The following is a 7,632-nucleotide window of genomic DNA, read 5'->3' on the forward strand; positions in this document are numbered from 1 at the left end:
CTTGAATCTAAACCTTTGTGGGTTCCATAGCTTACTTGCTATGTTTCTTTTGTAGAGAGATTAATGGCTATGGCTATGGAAGAGATGTTTAAAGGTTAAAAGTATTGTGTGTGGTTGCATTGTAGGAGCTTAAGGACTTAAATGTTGAAGTTTTCTTAGAGAAAAACTCGGTATGTGTTTGTTTTGTCATTGTAGCAACTTCATGCAGTGAAGTTCTTTCTCAAGTTGAATGTTGTGAATTATTCTTGCACATCACATGGTACATTCTTGTTATGATATATCTTCTGTTTGATATATCGTTTTTCACTTCCATGAAACCATGATATATGCAATGTTACATAGGCATGTCAAAGAAGATGGCATTGAGTGTGATCCTATTCTTTGAACGAAGGTGGTGTGAAGACGCACATACTCTCCACGCTCACATACATGCAAATATATATACAAACAAGCAAACATACATACATACAACAAACACATTCTAAACAAAAGAAATGTAGAAAGGGAAAACAAAAAATACAAAATGAAGAACAAAATAAATAAATGCTTGTTAAAAAAAGTAAAAACAAAAAGTAAACACGTTACAAAATGATTGTATGTGAGCGATGCCAATAGTGACGAGTTTTGGCATCACTACCAACCTATTATATTGTGACATGTATAGAATACACATTCACATAGATCTAACATGCACATACATAGACACATAGACACATGGCATAATACAATACATACAACACATGCAATACAATACAATACAATACATACATACATACATACATAAACATGGAATACAATATAGTACATGCATACATACACATGCAATACAATACAATACAATACATAAACATGGAATACAACACAATACATACATACATACACATGCAATACATACACACATAACATATACATACATACATACAACCATGCATAAAATATGCCCAACACATTCAAATAATACAATGCATATTTATATACATCTATAGGATATACATGTGTTTTTCTATGTAAGGGTATTTAAAATAGTTGTTGTCAAAATATATATTGACAATAAGGGGTATTTTTATTAATCGTTTTTTTACAAAAGGGTTCTAAAATAGTGAAAAAACATATGTATAAGGGGTTTATAAAAGATATCTTGAACGCACGTGATACAACCTCTTTAAATATAGTGGAGCCCCCGGGTGCGTACATGACTAAGGTGGCGGAAGTGCGTGAGCCGGAGAGCTACGCAGAAGCGGCAAAGGACGCAAATTGGCGTGCCGCTATGGAGGAAGAAATGCAGGCACTAGATGCCAACGAGACATGGGACCTGGTTGACCCTCCCCGTCACTGCAAACCGATCGAATGCAAGTGGGTGTACAAGGTAAAGTACAACACCGACGGTTCAGTTAACCGGTACAAGGCCCGGTTAGTGGTGAAGGGATACACGCAAACCCACGGAATCAACTACGAAGAGACCTTCGCTCCTGTAGCGAAGATGACGACGGTTCGAGTGGTGCTGGTGGTTGCTGCGGCAAGGGGGTGGCATCTTCATCAGATGGATGTGAAGAATGCATTTCTTGAAGGTGATCTTGAAGAAGAAGTCTTTATGACTCAGCCTCCCGGCTTTCAATCAGAGATGAACAAGTCGGCGGTATGCCGGCTGAAGAAGTCGTTGTACGGCCTGAAGCAAGCCCCTCGAGCTTGGAATGCGAAGATCACGCACCGATTGCGTAAGATGGGGTTTGTGGCCTCCAAATCGGACTCTTCATTGTTCATCCGGCAAGGCTCAGCCAGTCCGGTATGTATACTGTTGTATGTTGATGATCTAGTCATCACCGGACCAGGTGCTCCGGAAATCAACCGCGTCAAGTCCCAATTGTCGGACGCATTTGAGATGAAGGACTTGGGGGGCCTTCATTACTTCCTAGGGATCGAGGTGATCCACACCCTCGACGGCATATTGCTTTCACAACGGCATTACGCGTTGAATATGTTGTATAAGTTCTGCATGATAGAATGCCGACCTGTCTCCACACCCTTAGATCGGAATCAAAAGCTACGTCCCAACTCCGGACCGGCCTGCAACGAGCAACGGTTCCGACAGATTGTCGGAAGCCTTATTTACTTGACTATCACGCGACCCGACATCAGCTATCCGGTTGGAATGATAAATCAGTTCATGCAACAGCCGACCGTGGAGCACCTTCAATGCATGCAACAGATATTACGGTATGTCAACGGCACGAAGGACCGGGGACTGTTATACCGGTGAGGTATAACAGAAGAGCTCGTCGGGTACACGGATGCCGACTGGGCCGGCGATGCATCAGATCGCCGATCAACCTCTGGTTACATGTTTTCCCTAGGTAGCGTGGTTGTTGCATGGAGCAGCAAAAAGCAGCCAATAGTTGCTCTGTCGAGCACTGAGGTTGAGTACCGGGGCGCGACCGTGGCTACTTGCGAAGCCATTTGGCTTCGCCGACTGCTCCGAGACTTGGGGATCGAGGTATCGACCCCGATCCCGATTTATTGTGATAACATCAGCAGCATGTAGCTCGCCAAGAACCCTGTGTTCCATGCTCGCACGAAGCACATAGAAGTGCATTATCATTTTGTGCGTGAGCGGGTCTTGAGCGGTGAAGTTGAACTTCGGTATGTTCACATGGATCGGCACGTTGCCGACATCTTCACCAAGCCGCTCGGATCGGACAAGTTACAACACTTCACCGACATGCTTGGTGTTCAGCATCTCGACGTGCCGCACTTGAGGGGGAGAAGCTGGGGCCAAGAAACTACTGAAACGGGCAAAGGCAAAGAAATTGTTGAACCCGTCGGTAAGAGAAGAACCAGAAGAAGGGGAGACAAGAAGAAGAAAGAAGCCGAGTTGACGAAGGAAGTCGACACATCCGAACAAGTCGGAACGAGCGGCAGTGGTGGCAAGGTCAAGGAGGATCGAGCCAACCGGAAGGAGGAAGAAGTGTGCACTCAGGAAGAGAAGTGCATGCTATGCGGAGGTCACCATGACGGAAGTGACCATGGTGCGGAGTCAAATACAGAATTTGACTTCGGTGAACCGGCTGAAGAAGCCGAAGATGGAAGCAAGGCCAAGACACGGACGTGGTCCGATGTGGTGAAGGGTCTGAAACTGGTAGACGAATCGGAGAATACCGATTCGGACAAGAGCTGGAACGAGTCGGAGACAACCGACTCAGATCAACAGACAGATCCGGATGAATCGAATCAACTGAAGGCCAAGGAGACACGGACGCAGCGGAAGTCGATGCCATCGCGGAGGAACCGACGGATCGGCAAGCACCGGAGTCATAGCAGCGAAGGAGCTGAGATGGGCCTATTGAGCAGACATGCCGACCGAGAAGGTCGAGGCGCGTAGAACCAAAGGGGTCGCGGCAAACGGGACCGGACCGGACGAGGAGCGCGAGCAAGGCGGAGCGACGCCAAGAAAAGTCGGTTGGTAGAACCGTCTACCACAGACATTGACACTACTATCCTACCTCAGGTTGAGCTTGAGGGGGAGTGTTGAGCGGCAAGCTCAACTAGAGCCGGATCAGCTGAATAAGCTTGAGCCGGTAAGCGAGACGGATTGGTATGACAGTGAGCAACCGAGCCGGCAAACAACAGAGCCGATGAGCTGGGGAGCCGGTTAGCCGGATCCAATCGGTAACCGGGAGCCTAGTGTTAAGTTTAGACTACTAGGCAGTTATAGTCTCGTAGTAAGTGTCAAATGCTCGTGTGAGCATTGAAGTACACGATACTTCTGTCGGTTCCATGAGGACTTGTATAAATAACATTGGTAAGAGAATTGTATGTACAAAGAACATTTCATATAATTTTGAATTAACGTTCTGCTCTCTCTCTCTGTCTCTCCCGCGTACTCTCTCTCTCACTCTGCGTTTCCTGTGTTTCTATTTTACCGCTTCCACAAACATATACGTTTTCACTAGGCTCCACCACAATCACGCACACCTTCTATGTACTTCCACATCAATTGTTCCCACTCACACTCGGATGTGATTGGTTCATCAAGAGCAGGGCCCAACTCGATTTCCATACGCGTCGCCTCACATTACCACAAGCAAGTTCAGTTCCCCTGTTCACAAGCAAATGCAACCAACAAATCAGCAATGCACAGGTAGCATTAAGTGTTGGGAGACAGGTCCCTCCGGATGGGAAGGGAGAAGAACAGTGCTGATGAGCAAACTCGGCCGAGGCCGATAGGCCTCGGCCGAATCCGGATGAGGAGTACCCGGCTTCGGAGAGCCGGATGGTGCAGACCCGGTGAGAACCGGATGAGGAGTACCCGGCTACGGAGAGCCGGATGGAGCAGACCCGGTGAGAACCGGATGAGGAGTAAACGGTTATGGAGAGCCGGATGGTGCAGACCCAGTGAGAACCGGATGAGGAGTACCCGGCTTCGGAGAGCCGAATGGTGCAGACCCGGTGAGAACCGGATGAGGAGTACCCGGTTACGGAGAGCCGGATGGAGCAGACCCGGTGAGAACCGGATGAGGAGTACCTGGTTACGGAGAGCCGGATGGTGCAGACCCGGTGAGAACCAGATGAGGAGTACCCGGCTACGGAGAGCCGGATGGTGCAGACCCGGTGAGGAGTGCTCACCGGATGGAGAGACATATTTGTAAATATGTTTCTGAGAGTCCATCGAGGCTATATTTGTAAATAGCCGAAAAGTCATATTAGTATAAATATGACTTAGGGAAAACTCATTGTGTGCGATGTAGAGTTGTTGTCATTCTTTGTTGGTGAAAAGAGAGAGAGAGCGCGTAACAGTGTATAGAAAGAGAGAGAGAGAGAAAAAGGTCGTTGCCTCTGTTGTAACCGCCGCCTGTGGCGAAGATCGTGAGCACGAGGTCGTTGCCTCCGTGAACTCACTGTTGTACATTCTAACATAGTGATAGCTTGCAGCCTGTGGGCTGTCGTGGTTTTTCCCTTAGTTTGGGTTTTCCACGTAAACATCCTGTGTACTCTTCTCTTCTTCGTGTCGTGCATTATTTCCCGTTTTCTGTGTATGATTCTAAGCTCGGTTGTGGCCGAGCGTTGCGCATAAGGAGCGTTCTAGTTCCCGTCATTAAGCAAGGAGGTTCGCCTAAATGATGTTCACAAGATTGTAGCTCAATACCCCGAGCTAATCAACTCATCTGACAAGCCCACTACAGTCTCATTCCCGGTCCAACATGTCATTCAACACAGGAAGCACAACACCTGTCCGGACAGTAGCAAGACGACATTCTCCTTTAGATCATGCATGCATTGACCAAGCGGTGAATGAGATGCTTAAAAAGGGGATCATCTCACCCTCACATAGTGATTGGGTATCAGAGCCACACATGGTCAAAAAAGATGATGGCACATACCGATTTTGTGTTGACTTTCGCAAGCTCAATCAAGTTACCATCCATGACCTTTACCTTCTGCCGCGAATAGATGACCTCTTGGACCAGTTGGGATGCTCCAAGTACTTCACCTCTATCAATCTTGCGGCCGGATATTGGCAAATCCCAATGGACCCAAGAGATGCACATAAGACAGCTTTTAGAACGCGCAGATGTTGTCCAAAGGACAGAAATGTAAAATTAGGAAACTAGCAGACGCCGAGTCCGAGTATCACGGGCCACCAAGGGCTCGGCTGTGTGTAAGGGGAAAAGTTATTTAAACGAGGAATAGTACCTCAGAAAGGGGGAGAAGAAAATTATAGGCGGAAGCACTAGCTTAGTCATTCGAATTAGATAAACTTGTAAGGTCACTGGCCATAGGCCGTGTTCTGTAATCCTTTCTGCCATAGTAATACATCTTATTTGTGCATATTTTGGTTGCATGATTCTGTGTTTCGATCTATACCTATGAGTTTCACGTTGCCACGTCTATCAAAACCTCGCTAGTGTTTTCTCTCTGAACCCTGTATCTCTCTTGACGCCTCTGTACGAGCCTTCACGTACCACGCCCTTGAAGATCGATAGTCGCAGATCTATCGAAGGTGTTCGCCCAAAGGAACGGGTAACACAATTTGGCACGCCCAGACAGAACCCCCGCTCCGGGATTACCGTGCAGAGCTTAAAGAAGAGCAACGACGAACCGAGAGACACGAGCAACGACATCAAGAGGCGATGGCTCGCCTAAAAGAAGAAGCTTCCAAGCAGATGGCCGAGATAAGGGCCCAGGCCAACCAAAGGATACACGAGCAACACGAAGCATTGGGCCGGGTACAAGCGTAAGTCGTGGCCAAGGAAGCCGAACTCAAAAGCAAGCTGGAGGAATACGCAGCCACAGTAGTGAAGAAAGAGACGGAGGTTCTAGACCTACAGGCCGCGCTCGACAATGCCCACGACTGGAACCAGCGGTAGGAGGAAAGAAATCGCGAACGGGAGGAGAGGATGAACACGGAGAATGCCGAGCTGCAGAGTCAGCGTACGACCCTTAAAGAGATGGCTGACGAGTTTTTCATCAAGTGCAAGCTACTTTCCGAGCAAAAAGAGGCCTTATCAGATTCCTACTTCTCCCTACAAGAAGAGAGAATCGTTGAACGGGAACAAATCTGGGCCACGTGTCAGAAAGAACGGGAGCAGGCCACCGAAGAACTCACGAAGCGTTACGAGCAGGCTCTCCAGCTCATAACCGCGGATGCAAAGAACAGTCAGACCATCTATGAGCTAAAGACACAGAAGATTCAGGCCGAGGTCGACGGCTTAAAACAGGAATTAGCAACCATCCGAGCACAGCCCGGCATGGATGAGACACGCATCCGCATACTGCTCGAGAAACAGCGCCAGCACCTCACCAAAAAGGTCGAGGAAACATTAAGTCACGCAGGAGACGAATGGGCAGCCCAAGCTGCTGGATTGCATATTTTACGCGCCGACGCTGAGAACCGACGGAAGGAGGGCCGCGACTTTTACAAAATGGACAAAGCCAGCATTCAAAATCTGCGTGTAGATTTAACCGAGGATTACCAGTCCTTGGCAAAATCTCACACTGCGGCAATCGAGCAAATAATGGAGGACTTCAATGACGGTCAGATGTTGTTTCGCTTGGAAGCAGAAGCCTTCGAACGAGAATGACTCGCTGCCATCCCCACCAGCCCTCCAACGGCCACAGAGCAGAAAGAAGAACCTCCCAGCGAGGAGATCACGAACACGGCACAAGAGGAACTTGCCTCGACCAACGGACATCCCATGGACGTCCACACGGTACCAGAGCCTGTCGAAGGAGAGGCCAGCGCCCACGAACCCACACCCCCACCAGAAGAATCGACCGCACCCGAGGCGAACGGCCGAGAAGATATGCCACCCTCGAACCAAAATCAACCCCCCGCACCAACAGTCCAACCAGACCACCCTGCCGCCACCCCGGACCCCGAAAGCATTTTTGAAACGAGTATCACGCCTAAAAGGCCATTTTTGTAATATTGTTAGCATTTTGAAGGTTGTGGGTCCGACGGACAAGGTCCTGTCCCATGGGCGTGCCGGGTGTTGTCCAGAGGACAGAAATGTAAAATTAGGAAACTAGCAGACGTTGAGTGAGTATCACGGGCCACCAAGGGCTCGGCTGTGTGTAAGGGGAAAAGTTATTTAAACGAGGAATAGTACCTCAAAAAGGGGGAGAAGAAAATTATAG

The sequence above is a fragment of the Azolla caroliniana genome, unplaced genomic scaffold, assembly GCF_043228905.1.
Source record: "Azolla caroliniana isolate FFs.n. ecotype wild unplaced genomic scaffold, voAzoCaro1.0.p SCAF_3, whole genome shotgun sequence".
NCBI classification, from domain to species: Eukaryota; Viridiplantae; Streptophyta; class Polypodiopsida; order Salviniales; family Salviniaceae; genus Azolla; species Azolla caroliniana.